This window comes from Canis lupus, chromosome 20, assembly GCF_003254725.2.
Source record: "Canis lupus dingo isolate Sandy chromosome 20, ASM325472v2, whole genome shotgun sequence".
NCBI classification, from domain to species: domain Eukaryota; kingdom Metazoa; phylum Chordata; class Mammalia; order Carnivora; family Canidae; genus Canis; species Canis lupus.
In genome coordinates this window covers 47,115,039-47,131,500 of record NC_064262.1, presented here as the reverse complement: position 1 = coordinate 47,131,500, position 16,462 = coordinate 47,115,039, and the positions used below count along the sequence as shown (strand labels likewise).

General features: G+C 43.8%; 1 protein-coding gene across 1 annotated transcript in view; it reads right to left on the bottom strand.

Annotated features, from left to right (window-relative positions):
• Positions 1-16,462, bottom strand: part of BRD4 (bromodomain containing 4) — a 93,946-nt gene that overhangs the window by 66,892 nt on the left and 10,592 nt on the right. The window lies entirely within an intron of this gene.

Here is a 16,462-nt window from a genome sequence, read left to right as displayed (position 1 = left end):
CCCCCTAAAAAAGGAATGAAAGTGCACTTCTATACTGCTTCCCTAACAGTTGTGAACTAAAGCAAAATTTTAACAATCTACTTCCTACTACCAGAAAATTGGCTTAACAGAAATAACACCGGGGATCCCTGGGTGGCTTAGCGGTTTTGCACCTGCCTTTGGTCCAGGGTGTGATCCTGGAGTCCCGGGATCAAGTCCCACATCAGGCTCCATGCATGGAGCCTGCTTCTCCCTCTGCCTGTGTCTCTGCCTCTCTCTCTCTCTCTCTCTCTGTCTCTCATGAATAAAGTATTTTTAAAAAATCATAAAAAATAAAAAATAAATAACACCAGTTATCCCTAGTTAAATACACAATCCAGCTCCACCTGAGGTCTTAAAGAAAATAGGTCCCATGCTGCTAAGAGACCCCTAAGCAGCCCAGGCTAATGTCCTAGGGTTCCAGCACTTGGGTAACTGCTAGCACATCACGGTATCTCACCTTTATGGGTCGTGCCCTGCACACGGCAGTAACATCCTTCTTCTGCTGTCACAGAGCTGTTCCTTGGCCACGGGCACAACAAACACAAAGACATTTGGGGCACAAATGTGCTCAGCTACCGGAATGAATACCTGAGGCTCTAGCCTGACACTGCTTACATGTCATCACGTGCCTGTCTTCAGCTGAAAGTCTCAGCACCTTTTTGGAAGGTGATCATTATGCATGAATGAGCAGAGTGTCCCCCCACATTTTGAAAGGAATACTCCCTTTAGAGAGTTCTGCAACTTTCACAAAATCACACAATTCTTTTGCAGTAATATATATGCGCTCAGTCAGCAAAATAATCAACTCAAGAGTCCTTTAGTGGAAGTAGGAGATGGGGTGGTGATGAGACATCAGAGTAGGGCCTCAGGCATCCAGGTTTGGCCAATCCCAGCTTAAAAAAAAAAAAAAAAAAAGCAATTTGGAGATTCCCTGTAAGAGATGCCTAGCCTCAGGCAGAATTCCCAATATGGACAGATGCAAAGAGGCAAATGGAACACAAACACATTTCCTGGGCTCCTTTGATGCCCCAACATAAATGCACTCTGTGGCATGCCATCAATGCTTCCTCCTTCCTGCAGCAATAGGTTGCCACCAGGCAGCCACCACCCTAGAACAGGACCCAACATTCTGGTTCTATCTATCCTTATAGCAAGTGGACACCCACTTCTGCATCTCATCCACCACAGATTGTAAGCAAAACAACGATTTAATTGCTGCTCCACAAAGAGCTTGTAAAGTAGTAGCTCTCATTTCTGGCTGCAAAGAGAACTGCTTGGGGAGCTTGTTTTAAAAACCCATGTGTGGAGCTGGGAGTGGGAGGAGGAGCTGACTACAAAGAGGCACAAAGAGAATTTGGGAGGATGCTGGAAATACTGTTTCTGAGTCCAGTAGTGCATTTGTCAGAGTGATTTTAAGTGATTTTACAGCATACAAAGTTAAGAAAATGAATAAACAGGGATGCCTGGGTGGCTCAGCGGTTGAGCGTCTGCCTTCGTTTAGTTCAGGGTATGATCTGGGAGTCTGGGATCTGGGATTAAGTCCCACACTGGGCTCCTTGTAAGGAGTCTGCTTCTCCCTCTGCCTACATCTCTGCCTCTCTGTATGTCTCTCATGAATAATTTTTTTTAATCTTAAAAAAAAAAAAAGAAAATGAATAAACAAATAAACCATGATGGGATCCCACCCACTTCAGAACTGCTGCCATGCAAGGAGGGCAGACACAGACCTACAAATACTGAACAAAAACAGGAATGGCCTAGTCTGAACACCAAGCTTCCAGAGCTGAGCTGGAAGACACAAGTCACAGATAGGCTCATGACTCTTCATCTGTGAACGTTCACAGGGTTGACCCTGAAGGCTATCCCAAGGATTAGCAGGTTTACAAAGGGTGCCTGCCATGTGTGAAGTGCCTGTTCAATCAGTTATTAGGAGTAAGGGGGAGAGAACCCAAATATTCTATTTTCTGGCATAGAAATCCACCTGTGTAGACTGAGAAAGGAAAGCTGTAGTAGTTTAAGGTAAAGAATGGGTTCTACAATTTGTGGTTTACACTTAAGACAACAAAGCAGCAAGACTAACAATCTTAAAAGAATAATAAAAATCCTTGTGGGCTGTACGACCACAGCATTTCCTGCATGCACATCAACTGAGGCAGAGAACTACTCCTAACTCAGAGCAGGGAGAAAAACTGATACTCAGCTTTTCCAGAGTGATTGAAGTATAGTTAACCTTTTGAAGCAACTAACTTGTGATACTCAAAGCTACTGAGTAGAACGATTTTTCAAACTAAATGCTTCCCAGAGGGCCTTGGCACAATTTTAAAGTTTTGATTGAGGGCAACCCAGGTGGCTCAGCGGTTTAGCATCGCCTTCGGCCCAGGGCATGATCCTGGAGTCCCTGCATGGAGCCTGCTTCTCCCTCGGCCTGTGTGTCCGCCTCTCTCTCTCTCTCTCTCTCTGTCACTTATGAATAAATTAAAAAAATAATAATAAATAAAAAATAAAGTTTTGACTGAATCCCAAAACTAGTAAAGATATTTGCACCCGAGGTAGCTCATAGATAATGAAGTGTCAGAGAAGCAAGCAATTGCCTCCTGGCCAACAGCAAAACACCTTCGGGTACCTGTGGGATGAGGTCCTCTGATTAAAACATTTCATTGTCCTTACAATAAAATGCAACAAAGCCACAAGTAGGCAAAAGGTCACCCTACATCATAACACCTATTTTTGTGTATATAAGTTCACAGGGTTACCCAGAATCAACATTCTCCTCACAGTCTGTGTTCTAGTGTTGACAGGATGTATGTACAGACCTGTCACGTTTAACAACGACGTGAGGGCCACTGCTACCTATCACAAAGAAAGGCCAAAGTTCACAAACCACACCCAGCTGAGATATTTGAGATATTTACTGAGATATTTCCAGTTTTCCAAGTGTGGACACACTACAGGGTTGAGAAGGATCAAGAAACATTTGATGGTTTATTATATTATATGCCCAGCTCAGCGGTCCTTCCGTAAAAGGTGTTATGACAAAGCCCCTGGTCAAAATGCCAGCAAGAACACTGGGAAAGTCTAACTGGAAAAGGCTCAAGGAAAGGGCACCATTCATCCACTGCAACAAACTCCATGAGCAGGGGTTGGTATCAATGCTCTTCGGTCTCCCAAAGTCCTCATTTTGACATATGACCACCCCCAGAGCACACAAAGATGTATCTATGTCTGCACAGGTATTCAATGTCAGCCACTAAACATGCTCTACTCAAGGCGTGAAAGCTTCTAGCTAGCAGAGTATCTCAGACCTAGGCTTGTGACTACATTAGGGTCCCCAGGAAGCAGCCATTTCTAGAATGCCTCAGATATCACACCAATTAGCTCTGGTACTGACTGAGCACCTGCCTGAATCAGGCAAGCTTTGCATACAGCTGAACATTCTCCAAGCTAGCCAGTGCCTTGCCAGAGGATTTGCTGAGCAGCCAAACCTAGCCTGGCCACGATGCCTGTAGTGGTTGGCAGGCGATGTATAAGCAACAACTTTCTCAGTTAGGTGCCAACTTTCCCTGAGTGTCCACATGCTTAGGGAATGCAGTTGGACTCAGACCAATGAGCAATTACTGAATGCTTACTGAGGCTCAGGCCCAGCGTGCTGGGATGCTGTATTCCACACTCCATGAGAACCTTGCACAGGTAGGGACTAAGTTCTCAGTTTCATGGATGAGGATACTAATGCTAGAAATCAGTCATTCATTCACCTGAGGTCAAGAAACCTGCACAACTTCCCACCCTATATTCAAAAATCATTTCCTGGGGGGATCCCTGGGTGGCTCAGAGGTTTAGCACCTGCCTTCGGCCCAGGGTGTGATCCTGGAGTCCCGGGATCAAGTCCCACATTGGGCTCCCTGCATGGAGCTTGCTTCTCCCTCTGCCTGTGTCTCTGCCTCTGTGTGTGTCTCTCATGAATAAATAAATAAAATCTTAAAAAAAAAAAAATCATTCCCTGATGAATTAAGGGTATACCTCTGAAAGGCAAATCCTTACAACTTTTAGAAAATAGAGAGTATGTGACTTCAGATAATGTTTTTCCCACTAACTGTAAAACAAAGATTCATAAATTCATCTATGTTAAAATTAACATCTGTTTGTCAAAAGACACTATAGGGGGCACTAAACTAGGGAAAAATAATCACAAAAACATATATTATCCACAGAGATCTGGATTCCGCTCTATAAACAACTTCTCCAAATCAATTAAAAAAGATAAGCTGGGGGCGCCTGGGTGGCTGAGTTTTAAAAATAAAAGTCTCATGCTTAAGATTTTATTTATCTATTCATGAGAGACAGAGAGAGAGGCAGAGAAGCAGGCTCCATGCAGGGAGCCTGATGCAGGACTCGATACCAGGGACTCCAGGATCACGCCCTGAGCTGAAGGCAGATGCTCAGCCACACAGGCATTCCAAGCACGAGACTCTTGATTTCAGCTCAGCTCGGGATCTCAGGGTGATGAGATCGAGCCTGGCATCCAGCTCCACACTGGGCATGGAGCCTGCTTAGGATTCTCTCTCCCTCTCCTTCTGCCCCCTCCCCCACAAAACCTACCCCTGCTAGTGCATGAACAATGAACTAATACTCACTTTAAAAAAAAAAGAGAGAAAGATAAACAAGCTAAAAGAAAATGAGCAAAAACCAAAAACAGGCATTTCAACAATGACAATGAATACACACAAAATACTATGTCTTAAAATTAACAAATCAGGGGATCCTTGGGTGGCTCAGTGGTTTAGCGCCTGCCTTTGGCCCAGGGCACGATCCTGGAGTCCTGGGATCGAGTCCCACGTCGGGCTCCCGGGATGGAGCCTGCTTCTCCCTCTGCCTGTGTCTCTGCCTCTCTCTCTTTCTACGTCTATCATGAATAAATAAATAAAATCTTAAAAAAAAAAATTAACAAATCAGGAAATAACAAATGTTGGCGAGGATGTGGAGAAAGAGGAACCCTCTTACACTGCTGGTGGGAATGAAAGCTGGTCCAGCCACTGTGGAAAAGTTTGAGGTTCCTCAAAAAGTTTAAAATAGAGCTACCCCACCACCCAGCAATTGCACTCCTATGTATTTAGCCGAAAGATACAAACATAGTAATCCCAAGGACACCTAACCCCAGTGTTTATAGCAGCAATGTTCACAGCAGCTAAACTATGGAAAGAGCCTAGATGCCCACCGACAGATGAATGGATAAAGAGGATGTAGTATATATACACACAAGGGAATATTACTCAGCCATCAGAAAGAAAAAAATCTTAACCATTTGCAACAATCTGGACAAAACTAGAAGATATTATGCTAAGTGAAGTAAGTCAATCAGAGAAAGATTTATCATATTATTTCATTCATATGTGGAATTTAAGAAACAAAACAGGATCATGGGGGAAGGGAGGGGAAAATAAAATAAGATGAAATCAGAGAGGGAGACAAACCAGAAGAGACTCTTAACTACCAGAAACAAACTGAGGGTTGCTGGAGGGGTGGGGGTGGTAGGGGATGGGGTAACTAGGTGATGGGCATTAAGGAGGGCATGTGATATTAATAAGCACTGGGTGTTATATACAACTGACAAATCACTGAACTCTACCTCTGAAACTAATAATGCACTATGTTATTGAATTTAAATAAAATTAAACTTAAAAAAAGATGACGCTCAGCCTCATTATTCTTCATTTCTCTGATAGCTGAAGCCATAATGACCTTTTGTATCCATCAATATTGCTAAAATATAAAAAATCCATTAATGCCAATGTTCGTGAAAACGTGGTCCAACACTTTAGGATGTGGGCAGATAAACTAATGGGATGGTTTCTGAAAATAATTTGGTATTAAGGTACCCCCGATGACCCAGTAATTCCACCCCTGGCACCTAGTGAAAAATTTGTATGCAGCTCTCAGATGCTCGAATGCATGCAGAAGAATGCTCATAGCAACAATGTTTTCTAATGACACCTATTCTACCCTGCCTTCCCCCTTCAATAAAAATAAATCTAAAGGGGGCACCTGCCTGGCCTAGTTGCTAGGGCATGCAAATCTTTTTTTTTTTTTTTTTAAAGATTTTATTGATTTATTCATGAGAGACACATAGAGAGAGGCTGAGACACAGACAGAGGGAGAAGCAGGCTCCCCACAGGGACTGGGATCCTGGGATTCCAGGACCATACTTCGAGCCAAAGGCAGATGCTAAACCGCTGGACCACCCAGGTATCCGTAGGGCATGCGATTCTTGATCATGGGGTTTTGAGTTCAAACCCTACATGTTGGGGATAGAAACTGCTTAAAAACAAAATCTTAAAATCAATCAATCTGAGCACCCAAATGTCCACCAATATGAGAATCAATTAATTGTGATACATTCACAGTCTGCTGAGAATGTAGGAGCTATAGCTACCACCACACGCATATACTTAAATGAAGAAGTGGCTGAAGTCTGCAAATTATGTGCTGGCATGGGTAATAAAGTTGAAAAACAGTAAGACTAAGTGATGTACTGTTTAGAGGTACATGCATCTGAGACCAGAGTGAAAAAGGATGGTGACTTCAAACTTCAGGATTGGCAAGGAGGGATCCCTGGGTGGCGCAGCGGTTTGGCGCCTGCCTTTGGCCCAGGGCGCGATCCTGGAGACCCGGGATCGAATCCCACATCGGGCTCCCAGTGCATGGAGCCTGCTTCTCCCTCTGCCTATGTCTCTGCCTCTCTCTCTCTCTCTCTGTGACTATCATAAATAAATAAATAAATAAATAAAATTTTAAAAAAATATTAAAAAAAAACTTTAAAAAAAAATTAAAAAAAAAAAAAAAAAGGATTGGCAAGGAAATGAGGTAGGGAAAGAAGTATACACAAAGCAGAGGTGACTCAGCTGGTCATGCCAGGTCTTCTCAAGCTGAAAAGACAAATTAGAAATCACTCAAATTTAAAGTGCAAATCACTACACCTTTAATCACATACAACTGAATCTACAGCATCTTTTGTGATATCAGAGCATGTCCCCTCTGCTGTGCCTGACAGCAGCAGCTTGTTATTAACACTAGAGCTACTTGATCCCAGACAGGATCTTCACAAATTTGAGGGAGGTGGGGTGCTTTTGTTACCCCATTTTACTGACAGTGAAACAGAAACTCAGAGGTGAAGCAGCCTGTCCCAGATCACACTAATCATTCCTCCGAAAGCCAGTGAGTGCCAATTTTCAGCTTTAATACCACTAGTCAGGCAGCCCGAGTGGCTCAGCAGTTTAGCGCCGCCTTTGGCCCAGGGCATGATCCTGGAGACCCAGGATGGAGTCCCATGTTAGGTTCCCTGCATGGAACCTGCTTCTCCCTCTGCCTGTGTCTCTGCCCCCCTCTCTCTCTCTCTCTCTTAAAAAAAAAACAAACAAACAAACAAAAAAAACAAACACTAGTCACAGCTCATCTGTTTAGCACCTTATGTGGTTTGTTCCATTTTCAAAATGCTCTACCGGCCAGCGTAAAATACAGCAGAGACAGAGAATATCTACTAAGCATGAAACAAAACACTGAGTGACTAGCTCAGTCTAGTACCAGGACAAGAGAATGCCAATTGCAGTTTAACAGTAAAAAAGAGTGATACTGAGATTATGGCTGGTTTCAAAACCTGGGAGGCACAGTCTGCTTAAGATCCTCAATGAATCAAGCTCTCATCCTCTGCCCTGGACAAGCTGTTTCAGCAACAAGCACAGAGTGGTTCTGAAATAAATCTTTAGCCTCAGGTATACAAACAAACATACATACATACATACACACACACACACACACCATTGAGTAAAAAAACAGAAGGGAGAATGTGAATTGGAACCCTCACCTGAAGACATCAACACTCTATTATCGGAAAAGATCAATTAGGACATCACCAGAAAAAAAGTTCACAGAAAGAAGTCCTACGATACAACTTAAAATTCAATCTCTTGACAATACCATGCAGCCAGATCTGTATACAGTGTCTTGTAACTGACATGTCGCATGACAAGACTCATCTGGGAAGAAGTATCCTCCTAGAACACTGAGAAAACAACTCCTTATCCTGCAATCGCTGCTTATCTGGAAGATCGAAAGGGAGAGTAAGAAGTAAAAGTTGAAACTACTTCAATTCTGCTAGGCTGAAAAGGAATTTGTTACAATCAAAAAGACAAATAGGGGATCCCTGGGTGGCGCAGCGGTTTGGCGCCTGCCTTTGGCCCAGGGCGCGATCCTGGAGACCCAGGATCGAATCCCACATCGGGCTCCCGGTGCATGGAGCCTGCTTCTCCCTCTGCCTGTGTCTCTGCCCCCCTCTCTCTCTCTCTGTGACTATCATAAATAAATAAAAATTAAAAAAAAAAAAAAAGACAAATAACAACAAGTGTTGGCAAGGATGTAGGGAAACTGGAACCTTCATATACTGCTGACAGGAATGTAAAATGGGGCAGCAACTTTGAAAAGCAGTCCAGCAATTCCTGGAAAGATTAAACATAGTTACCATATAAGGAAGTTTCACTCCTAGCTATATACTCAAAGGAAAACACGTCTACACAGAAGCTTGCACATGCAAATTCACTGCAGCATTTTTCATAAGAACCAAAAAGCAGAAATTGAGATGTCCATGAACTGATGAATGGATGGTCCCATTTATAAGGATACGACCAGAGTTTCCGAAAAAGAAAAAATCAAAATCTAAGCTGCTTTCTTTGGGGGGAGCCAAGCTGTCTAGTTTATTTATCCTGAGACTCTATGCTCACTTTCCAAGGTCAGGTCGCATTTGGTGCTACTCGCACTGGAAGGATGAAGCAATCCAAGTAGTCCAAGCATAAGTCACAGGACAGTGAGTTCAGGGAAAGGTAGAGCCTGCCAAGACTGATGCTGAAAGTACCTCTCACCTCTGCTACATCTAATCATGAGTTGGTAAAGGGCCATCCCACTTAAAGAATTTCCAAAGTTAAACGGCTCTGGTCATTTTGAGGCAGGGCATAGAGAAATGTTAAGTTACAAGGATTCCACAAGCCTTTTCAGGATTAAATTGGCTGAAATGAAAATCGAAGTCAAGCTACTTGCCATGGAAAATTCTGTTAGTGGGTTGGGCAGAGAAGTCAAAAACTATGGGTAAATGAAAGGATAAGACCCAGGGAAGGGGTGGAGTCCAATGCATTTGCAACCAGTCACTTACTTTCTTTTAGGCTGCCCTGAAAGACCTCTGGCTCAACAGGGGACCCCCAGTGGAACCATCTCCTTCTTGTACCCTTGTGTCCACTTTTCACAGCTGCCTAATAAAAACTTTCCAATCCCAAGTCAGTTGCAGCATATAAACAGGACATGGGAATTTGTAGCAGGCTTCTGTATCCAAGTTCTAAATTGGAACCTGTGGTTCAAAAAGTAGGCAAGTGGCTATTTGTAAGTTCATGTTCATTTCATTGCAGCACTGTTCCTAACAGCCAAGAAGGGGAAGCAATTCCAATGTCCACCAACATGAGTGGATTAAGAAAACGTAGTATGTATGTACAATAGAATATTTTCTGCCTTAAAAAAGGAAATCCTATTATGTGACAACATAGATGAATCTGGAAGACACATGGTAAGTGAAATAGGCTTGTTTCAAAAAGACAAATACTGCATGATTCCACGTATGCGAGGTATCTAAAATAGTCAAACTCCTAGAAACAGAAAGTAGTATGTGGTTGCCAAGGGGCTGGAGGAAAGGGGAAAAAGAGTTGTTACATGGATATAGTTTGTCTTGCAAGATGAAAAAGTTCCAGAGATCTACTGCACAGTAATATGCACATACTTAATAACTACTCTACACTTAAAAATGTTAAGATGGGGATCCCTGGGTGGCGCAGCGGTTTAGCGCCTGCCTTTGGCCCAGGGCGCGATCCTGGAGACCCGGGATCGAATCCCACGTCGGGCTCCCGGTGCATGGAGCCTGCTTCTCCCTCTGCCTGTGTCTCTGCCTCTCTCTCTCTCTCTCTGTGTGACTATCATAAATAAATAAATAAATAAATAAATAAAATTAAAAAAAAAATAATAAAAAATAATAAAATAAAATAAAAATGTTAAGATGAAGTTTTATGTTGTATGTTTCTGACCAATGAAAGAAAGAAAGAAAGAAAGAAAGAAAGAAAGAAAGAAAGAAAGAAAGAAGAAAAGAGCAGATGGCTGCAACATAGATTCCTCAACTCAGAGAAGGAGGTAAGACTGTCCTTCACAGGGCTGGGTCAAATGGGATGCAACAGAAAGTAAGTGCTCAATAAACCCTATTAATCATACTATTAATAAAAACGAATCCTAGGAGTTTAGCATTAACTTTGCACATTTTATAATGCAATCAAAGTAAACCCAATGGGCCCTGAGGTCTGGTCTGCAGCCCACTAACAGAAGCTCTGTGGGCAGGCTACATCCACCTGGTTTAGCTGACTCACTCAAGGCAGACCCACCACTGGCACTTTCTACAACCACAGCTCAGCCTTCAGTGGTGGCCTGAGCCTTTGTTCACATTCTCCACACCCAAAGATAATGGACCAACTGCACCAGCCCTTTCCCCAAAGCTCTGCTCACAAAATGGGAGAGGAGAGAGATGTATAGAATGAACGAAATGAAAGAGGTCAGATAAAGCAAATTCCAAGGAGTAGGGAATTTTCAAGGCCATAAAAAGAAAAGAGCAGAGATTGGAGATACCATACTTACCTAGGTAATTGCAGTTCACTCCACAACAGTTAGCTTTCAAAGAAAAACCCTCTCCCTGAGCTGATGTACCCTAATCCTCCACTTGAGTTAGGCTACACAGGCTTGGCTTTCTCTAGCCTGGGACCTTGCTGGGACTCCATTTCCAATCGTCCTGTGGGAATGGGAGCAAGGTACTTGCCATTCTCCACAAATCAGTCAGTTCCTGACTGTCCTCTCACTCTAAATGTGACCCCAGGTCCTTCCTCTTCTCTCTCCACATAGCTGCAGAAGACTTCACCCATCCTTCTGGCAATGCCCAAAGTCTCCAATTCTGGCCTAGGCCTGCCCCCTGCATTCCAGAACTGCATATCTACTTGCCTACAAGGTAGTGTCAACCACAAGCACCAGGGGACTAAACTAAGCCTATCTTCTCTAAAACCTGTCAAAGCAGGTACACTTGCTATGTGTTGATAGTACTACCATGCTGAATGGATAACTCAGAAACTCAAGATTTTCCATTACTCTAGAAAGTTCCACAGGACACCACTGCTTTAAAAACTGTGACCAGGTCACAGGGCACCTGGCTGGCTCAGTCCATAGAGCATGTGACTTTTTTTTTTTTTTCAAGATTGATTTTATTTATTTATTTATTCATTCATTCATTCATTCATTCATTCATTCATTCATGAGAGACAGAGAGAGAGGGAGGCAGAGACACAGGCAGAGGGAGAAGCAGGCCCCATGCAAGGAGCCTGATGGGGGACTTGATTCTCAGGACTCCAGGATCATGCCCTGGGCCAAAGGCAGGCACTAAACTGCTGAGCTATCCAGGGATCCCCAAGCATGTGACTTTTGATCTCAGGGTCATGAGTTAGGTGTGGAGCCTACTTGGGAAAAAAAGGGGGGGGGGGGCAGGGGGAGTAGGCCACTGTAAAAGAAGATCCAAACGGGACCCTGAAAGATGGAGGGAAGGAGTACCTCGAAAAAGTAAATAATCGGGATGCCTGGGTGGCTCAATGGTTGAGTGTCTGCCTTCGGCTCAGGTCATGATCAGGGTTATGGGATCAAGTACCACATAAGGCTCTCCCTCTGCATGTGTCTCTGTCTCTCTGCATCTGTCATGAATGAATGAATGAATGAATGAATGAGAGAAAGAAAGAAGAAAAGAAAGCAAGCAAAGAATCAAAGACATGGGACAGCAGTCTGTCACAGAAGCGAGAGCCCAGAGTACCACAGGATGGGAATCTGGGTTTTAGACTACATCCAATGGGGTATGCAGTAGGGTTTTAGAGCCGTAGGAGAATTCTGCCACAATAATAAACCTATTACATTTTGATCACATTCCAACTAACTTACTAGTCTAGTTTTCAGTTTTGCATGAAGCCTGTTAAACCACTTCTACCATTTTCTCTTGACTGGATTTTCCTCACAGCTACTCAGAGCCAAACTCTTACTCAATGAGATCATTTGTCATCTTACAAAGTCAAAGCAAGGTTTTAAAAGTAAAATGGTCTGTTTCTTCAGGACACTCTTATTAAATGAATTACCACTTTTCTAGCACTGAGCCACTGTCCACACTGGACATATTAGAACCCCTTAAACACTTGCCTCATTCTGCCCATCATGTTGTACATGGCATACAGACATGGGAAACACTTTTATTCACCACTGAATCTTCACGGCACACACAGAATATAGCACAGTTCCTGATTACCTAAAGTCCCACACACGCCCTGGCAGAATTTGGCCTGTTTGCTTTAGGCAGAAAATTTCCTTTAAACAAGAGTCCTTAGGGACGCCTGGGTGGCTCAGCAGTTGAGCATCTGCCTTTGGCCCAGGCCATGATCCTGGAGTCCCGGGATCAAGTCCCACACAACGGGCTCCCTGCATGAAGCCTGCTTCTCCCTCTGCCTATGTCTCTGCCTTGCTCTGTGTCTTTCATGAATAATAAAATATCTTAAAAAAATAACAAGAGTCCTTAAGTGGGAAATAAGCACTCATGAGCTAGAACTCAATTGCACCCTACAATAAAAGCAGCATTTGAGACAGACAGACTCACCATAATCCTAAGAGATCATCCAGTTCACACCCCTGATTTAACAAGCCTGGGGAACACGGGCTTAAGATGAAGTTTACTCCAGCTTACTGACTGCCCCAAACTCCCTCTTTTGTACTCAGACTTTCACTGGAGTAACAAGGAAAAAAAGGAGGTGAAACCAAATCAAGACAGGTGGAATTTTATTCCACTCATGTGAATTACTCCATGAGACTCCTAAGGAGGGTGGCATTGCATTTAATGATCAGATCCCCACATGAAGAGAGATTTACCAGCCAGAGTAATGACCCTCCCTCCTCTGACCATCTCCCACCCTGCTGAGTGCCTCCAAGGGAAAGGCGCTTTTGCCTGCTGAATGTTCAGTCCAGATCTCCATCCAGGCCTCAGCTGTACCCACAGGTGGACCAACCAAAATGCGAGCTCTTTTCCTACACTCACAGCTGGAAGATCTCTCTTCCTTCAGGGTGGCTGGCCTATAACTCTCAGGAGGCACTCTCTCCCTGCCCACATTACGGTACCATCCCAACCATCTGCACGTGGCAGATTCTCTCCTTCCACAACTTGCAGAACAGAAGTCAAGAGCATGTGGAGGAGTGCCTGGCTGGCTCAGCTGGAGTGCGACTCTTGACTTTGGGGTTGTAAGTTCAAGCCCCACATTGGGTGTAGAGATTACTTAAAAATAAAATCTTGGGGGTGCCTGGATGGCTCAGTGGTTGAGCATTTGCCTTTGGCTCAGGTCATGATCCTGGGGTCCTGTTACTGAGTTCCAAGTTCCGCATCAGGTCCCAGCAGGAAGCCTGCTTCTCCCTCTGCCTGTGTCTCTGCCTCTTTCTGTGTCTCTCATGAATAAATAAAATCTTAAAAAAAATAAAATTAAAAAAATAAATAATACAAAATATTGGAAAAAGAAATCTTAAAAAAAGAAGAAGCGGGATCCCTGGGTGGCGCAGCGGTTTGGCGCCTGCCTTTGGCCCAGGGCGCGATCCTGGAGATCCGGGATTGAATCCCACGTCAGGCTCCCGGTGCGTGGAGCCTGCTTCTCCCTCTGCCTGTGTCTCTGCCTCTCTCTCTCTCTTACTGTGTGCCTATCATGAATAAATAAAAATTTTTTTAAAAAAATAAATAAATAAATAATAAAAATAAAAAAAGAAGAAGCATGTAGGCTCTGGAGCCAAGCGCTGCCACTTACCAGCTCTGTGCCCTTGTCTCCCTCTCCTCAAGTGACTGAGCGCTCTGGGCATCAGCTTCCTTTTACAAAATGGAAATGATACTAGTACTAGTACCCAGTTAGGTTGTTTTCTTTCTTTCTTTCTTTTTTTTTTTTTTTTTTTAAGATTTTAATTATTTATTCATGAGAGACACAGACAGAGGCAGAGACACAGGCAGAGGGAGAAGCAGGCTCCATGCAGGGAGCCCAACGTGGGTCTTGATCCCGGGTCTCCAGGATCACGCCCTGGGCTGAAGGCGGTGCTAAACTGCTGAGCCACCAGGGCTGCCCAGATATGCTGTTTTTTTGTTTTGTTTTGAATCACATTAATTTTTTTTAAAGACTTTATTTATTTATTCATGAGAGAGAGGCAGAGACACAGACAGAGGCAGAGACACAGGCAGAGGGAGAAGCAGGCTCCATGCAGGGAGCCCAACGTGGGTCTTGATCCCGGGTCTCCAGGATCACGCCCTGGGCTGAAGGAGGCGCTAAACCGCTGAGCCACCCGGGCTGCCCAGTTTTCTTAAGACTTAAGGAAAACAGGAGCCTTGCTTAGAAATCTAGCACCTGAGCCATACTAACCACTCAAATATTCACTAAAACAGAGTGCTCATAAACATATACTCAAGCTTCCCCTCTGAGGAAACAGTGGGAAAGAAGAGACCCACACTGCAGCTCTGTACATTAAGGCAGACAAAGACAGCCAGATGACTCACGTTCTACTTCACCATTTCAAATTAGGCAAGAAGGTAACCGGAAAAAAAAAAAAAAAAACCTGTACGTTCAGAAAATACAGTTTTACCCTTTATGGGATACTTTTCACAAAGAGTCATAGATCAAAAGATAAGCACTGCCTCAAGGTGAACAAAGGGACTGTGGGGATCTGGAAGGCAAGCAGAAAGAGCCACAGGCCAGGGAGGGCATTCAGCCCTCTCAAGTACAAGGGAAGGATGCTCAGGGTTCCTAGAGCAAACAGACCTGGAGATGTCCTGAGAGAGGACCCTGAAGACAGGCCACCTAAACTACAGGCTGCATATGTTGCAACTCAAAAAGGATTCCAACACTGACAACTCAAAACTGCATTCCTGGGATTACAAAGATGCATGTTATGATTCTGAAATAGATGAACACAAAGGTGGTGTTACTTCCAGACAACTTATCTGTCAGCTCAATTGTTTCCTAGTGTCAAAAGGAAAACAAATGGGGACACCTGGGTGGCTCAGCCGTTGAGCGTCTGCCTTTGGCTCAGGGCGTGATCCTGGTCCGGGGATCGAGTCACACTTTGGGCTCCCTGCTTCTCCCTCTGTCTAGGTCTCTCCTCTCTGTGTCTCTCAGGAATAAATAAATAAAATCTTAAAAAAAAAAAAAAAGGGAAAAAGACACACATACGTGACTTTCTTACTTAGCAGTTTTTTATAACTTAAAGTACTTAAAACACCAAGTAGGGGCAGCCCGGGTGGCTCAGCGGTTTAGCGCCGCCGCCTTCAGCCCAGGGCGTGATCCCAGAGACCTGGGATTGAGTCCCACATCAGGCTCCCAGCATGGAGCCTGCTTCTCCCTCTGCCTGTATCTCTGCCTCTCCTGTGTCTCTCATGAATAAATAAAATCTTAAAAAAAAAACAAAAAAAAACAAGTAATTTTCAATGAATATTATAAATGAAAACCTACACATGGAAGGAACCACCTTTTACAAAACTCTTCCACATATCCTATCTTGCCTGTTTGTGCTCGCTTCGGCAGCACATATACTATCTTGCCTGTTTCTCTTAATTACAAAATAGGGGAAACTGCTCAAGCAACAAAAAAACCATGCCTATACAGTAAGATTGTAATTCAACTGAGCAGAGCAATGAGATTAATAAAGCCAACACCAGTAAATGAAAGGGTGAAATATACATCAGCACGGAACAAGCTTTATCTTTGAACTTTAGAGATTAAGGAGGAGCAAGGGAGTTTTTAATATGCACCATTCTTAGAAGTAACAGGAGTTCTTTTCCATCCTTCATCACCTCTGCCCCAATTACAGAAGTATGAATTATTCAAGTTTATGGTATTGTGTTTCCTACTCCTTCCACCATAGGGATGTGGGTAGAGAGAGTGGCATCATGCACACACCTGGAGTAGCATGTTCATATTCCTAAGCAAAAACATTATGGTGAAGGAGGATACTTTGCCCATTCCACAAGTTCTATCTCCCTCATCGTGCAGTTCTAGTGTATGCATGAACGGAGTCCCACAGCAGAGACCAGATACTAAATCACAGCAGGGACCCACAGCCATAACTCTAAGCCTACCCACATCCAACACCACCAAATGACAGGCTGGCTAACAGCCCATTGGGTTACCTTCTGCAATAAAGGTTCCAGGCCAACACCAAATCCTGGAGACAGTTTTACGAACAGTGGCGTCTTCAGTGAACCAAAAACTCCCTTCTTCTGCAGCCACTGAGAGGCCCATTCTGACACTCCTTATCCCCAGGAAGGAAAACAAGC